The following is a 5,000-nucleotide window of genomic DNA, read 5'->3' as shown; positions in this document are numbered from 1 at the left end:
GAAGGAGAGGAGAGAGAGAGAGGAGAGAGAGAGGGGAGAGAGAGAGAGGAGAGGGGAGGGAGAAAGGAGAAAAGGAGAGGAGGGAGAAAGAGAGAGAGGGGGAGAAGGAGAGAGAAAAGAAGAGAGAAGAAAGGGAGAGAGGGGGAGGAAAAAGAGGAGAGAGAGAGGAAAGGAAAGAGAGAGAGAGGGAGGAGACAAAAAAGGAGGGGGAGGGGAAACGGGGAGAGGGAGGGAAAGGGGAGAGAAGGAAAGAGAGAGAGAAGGAAAGAGAGAGAGAGAGAGAGAGGAGAGGGAAAAGAGAGAGAGAGAGAGAGAGAAGGAAAAGGGAGAGAGGGAGAGAGAGAGAAAAGGAAAAGAGAGAGGGAGAGAAAAGGAGAGAGGAGAAAGAGAGAGAGAGGAGAGAGAGAAGGAAAGAGGAGAGAGAGAAAAGGGAAAAGAGGGGAGAGAGAAGGAGAAGAGAGAGAAAAAGGAGAGAAGGAAAGAGAGGGGAGGGAGGGGGAGGAAAAGAGAGAGAGAGGAGAGAGGAAGAGGGGGGGAGAGAGAGAGAGGGGAAAGAGGGGAGGGGAGAAAAGAGAGAGAGACGAGAGAGAGGGGAGAGAGAGAGAAGAGAGAGAGAAGAGAGGGGAGGGGAAGAGAGAGGAGAGAGGGGGAGAGAGAGAGAGAGATGAAGTTAAGAGAAAGAGAAAGAAGATGAGAGAGAGAAGGGGAAGGGAGAAGGAAGAAGAAAAAAGGGCAGAGAAGAGCAAGAGAGACCAAAAACTGGAGAGAAAGTGAGAGAGAGAATGGAAGGGGGATTAATGAAAAGAAATCCTTTCTAACATAGGTTAGTTTGTTAAGTCGCCTTTGTCTTTTTTGGTACTTTGTCCTCGTTTAATGTGCTCGCCGCTTTGTTCGCGACGGAAAGTGTTATACGCAGCCCCTGATTAGGTAAACCTCCATTGATCATTCGTCTTTGTGTCATAAAGCTTTAATCTGAGGGTGATATTGAAGCTGCGCGCACGTCGCCATGGCGAAACACGGACCATTGTGACGGGGGGGGAGGGGGGGGGGGGGGGAGTGGAGGGCCTGTGTAGCTTGCTTTCTGACGGAGGATTGAATAATAGACGGGTCTAAGTACACACCTGTGTACTTTTACGGACGTCATTGTTATTCTTACTCGCGCGCGCACGCACACGTTAACGCACACGCTCACACAAGCAAACACTGTATAGGTCATATATATATATATTATAATAAATATATATATAATAATATATATATATAACAAAACATATTATACAAAACATAAAATACATAAAAAATAAAATAAATATAATATATATAATAACAATATAATATAAATAATATACATACAACAAAAATACATATATTTATAATATATATTTATATTATTAAATAAATATAAAATAATTTTAATTTTAAAATACACCCCACACACACACACACACACACCATATATAATAAATATTATTATTATAAATATAATAAATATATAATTTTTTATAAATAAAATTAATTTTATATATTTACATATATAATATAATATATATAATAATATAAAAATAATATATATACAATTTACAATAATAAAAATAATAAATATAATTTTAAATTAAATATATAAATATTTAATATTATTATAATATATATTATTATATATATACATTACATACAAAATATACACAAATAATAACATATTACATACAAAATAATATACAACATCAAACATACATATTAATATATATACAATAATTTTATATATATAATATACATATAATATAACAACACAATACAAACCCCACACACCACACACAAACCACACACCACACACCCAAAACACCCCACAAACACCAACACAACAACAACAGATTAAAATTTATATATAATATTATTATATATATATATATAATTTTAATTAAAATTTACTATACATATTACTATATATATATATATATATTAAATATTAAAATAATACATATTATGACATATATTAAAATATATATATATACAAAAATAACATAAATATACAATATAAAATACATAATACATATACATATATAATATATAATTATATATATATATATATATATATATATATATATATATATATATATATATATATAATATCTCCAAGGAAGCGGGACTGGCTAAGGCAGACAGCTGGAAAAGGAGAGGCGGTGAGGGAGACACCGACATCTCTTCGACAAATAGTAATGTGAACATGTAAATACTTGAGAATTTTATAGACAACTCAATAATGTCACCCATTATTTTAGTAATGACATCTCTCCACTGCCGACGTCTTGTTTGCCCTCAGGACGTGCCCCGTCACTCCCACGCCCACTCCTACTCCCCTGCTAAATACTCCGGGGTCCTCCACTCCACTCTGACTTGTCTGTATTTATTAAAACTGTAGAGAAGGACAGGAGCTGACCCTCTTAACCAGCTTCTAATATTTACTTTGAGCGTATGGGGTTAAGTATGTCATCTTAGTACGAGCATGTATTTTAGATCTTCTGTGCATTTTTCCCCTTCACAACTATCATCATTTTGGAGTGAAAAATAAGTAGCCTCCGCTCTTATTGGGCTCAAAAGCGAGTAATCACGGAGCTGATTGAAAGGCGAGCCCCTCTCTCAGTGATTGGCGTAATTGGTATGTTTGTATAATTGAGCCCCTCAGCCCTTCTCTCTCGCTCTCCCTCCTTTCCTCTCCCCCTCCCTCTATCCCTCCCTCCCACCCTCCCTCCCTCCCTCCCCCGTCTCTCTCTCATTCCCCTCCTCTCTCACCCTCGCCCTTTGCCTCTCTTTCCCCCCCCCCCTCCCTGCATCATCCCCTATCTACCCTTGCTGCTGCACCCTTGCCCCAAGACTGTGCCGGCCCTCCTTTCTCTCTCTCCCTCTCTTCGCGTTTTAAGGGAATGTGTGCTGAGTTTTGTGTAGTCTGCCGTGTTACCGTGTGGTGTTCCGCGGCGCTCTTCCCGGGGGACTGCACACACACCCTCCCGAAATGTTCCCTCATGCCCCAGGTGAGCCACGCAGTAGGCGCTGCACCGTGTATTTTAGAAAGCGATAAAAGAGAAGAATCTGGCAGAAGATAGCCGGGAGACGCCTCTCTTCCACTCTTGATTGGTCCAGCATCCAGTGGCTCTCAACGCTGATTGGCTGATCGATACTTGCTCATCTCGGCTACTAGGTTGCCAAACGTTCACGCCGAAATTTACCTTTTGTCGCATTTATGTATACGCTTGGATTGGTATCGGGAATGGTGATCTGCGAGTAATTTTATGTTTGTCTCCGTCATTTACCCCCCTCGACCATACACTCAGTTTGCCATCAAGGAGTAGGAAGAGAGACTGCATGCAACTCTCAAGTATGAGTGCTCGGTTGCCTCATCCAGTGCTGAGGTTGCCATTTTGGTGTATGCTGAGGGAAGCTGGACTCCAGGCGAGTGGCCGGGCTATGGAGGAACATGGAAACAGGGACGGCGCTGTCGGACATGGATGCTGGTGCCGGGACCTGAGAGCGGCGCTGAGGGAAGCGTATGGAGGAATCTGGAAGCAGGGGCGGCGTCGGGGCTCCAGAATGGGGCCTAGGAACGAGGGCGCTTTGCTGGGCCGGGTGATAAGTCCTTGCACCTGAAATTTTGGTTGTGACTGGAACTACGTGTAAAGGCTTTCGTTATGCGCGTATGAGCAACTTTATTGTGGGGAAGCAACGCTGTTATATTTCCTTGTAAAAAAGATAAACAAAATGGATTTTAAATTATTTCATGTACAACAGTAAAACGGACGGCGCGCTGCTAGCACGAGAGCGTCGAAGCTTCACATGAAACAGTGTTGCCAGGTAGAATGCAAAGGCGATAAGCGTTGCGGGACACGTATATATATTTCCACGTTGGAAATGTGAGCGCCGCTTGGAAAGACGTATTTTAGTCTCCTCTTATTTTTTTATTTTTTGTTCGGCTTTTCGAATCTCGGATTGATTTATTGATTATTTTGATAATAGATGGCTGGTTGAGGGTGGCTATTTACTTTTATGAATGGAGCCGGAACTGAAGCGGAGCTAGACAATTATTACGCAGCGATAATTTATCCTAAATTGACTTGCCTTTGACGCTCCGATATTCGAGTAAGGCCTACTGTTTATCCGTTGATTACGATTGGCCGAGTTTGGAAGTGGCTTCGATTCTTTAGGCCTATTAGACTAATTTATATTTTTCCTTCTTTTTCACTTTTTCCTTCCTGGCCTCGTATGGTTGTAAGCTGTTTGTTTTCCCATCATTTGGATCGCCTGTTTGCACGTACTTGATTTGCATATACAGCAACTGCGCATTGTATGTATGGTGTAGACAGTGTCGGGTGGCATCCACTGTCGCGGGATGTGGTGGCCATGATGCATTAGAGCGAATGTATGGTGCACAGTATGGGGTGCTTACGGGTTGGAGGGCTTGCGAAGGGCGGGGGGCGGGGGAGGAGTGCCCACCAGGAGGCAGCGCCGCCCTTTGTTAACTGCCATTTGAGCTCAGATTGCCTCCATTACGGAAATTGTACGTTCGAGTCACGGCTGCCTGCCAGATGTGTGCGTGCCCGCCCTCCCCCTCCCTCTCTCCCTCCCCCTCCCTCTCTCCCTCCCCCACCTTCCCTCACACGAGGCTCGATGGCATGAACAAGGGCATGGCACGGCGTGATACGCGGCGTAAAATGGCACGGCGCAGTGGATGAACAGCGCATCATCGTACGAGCGCCTTCCAGAGTGCCCCGCCCCCGCCTGGCCCCTCTCTCTCCCCCCCCCTCCCCTCTCTCTCCTGGCGTGGCACCCCATCGTGGCACCTCGGGCCGGGCACAATAGGACACTCTGGGTGATTGGGTGGCAGTAATCTTGATCGGTGGCAATCTGTAAACACGATGCCGCGTCCACAATAGTCGGCAAGGTGGCCGGGCTCTCCTCTCCCGCCATTTTATTGGTCTCGGGGAGGGGACTCCGCCGAATTCTCGGATCAG

Source organism: Penaeus monodon, chromosome 13 (assembly GCF_015228065.2).
Source record: "Penaeus monodon isolate SGIC_2016 chromosome 13, NSTDA_Pmon_1, whole genome shotgun sequence".
NCBI classification, from domain to species: Eukaryota; Metazoa; Arthropoda; class Malacostraca; order Decapoda; family Penaeidae; genus Penaeus; species Penaeus monodon.
The sequence above is the reverse complement of the archived record's forward strand: the minus strand, read 5'-3'. Positions refer to the sequence as shown.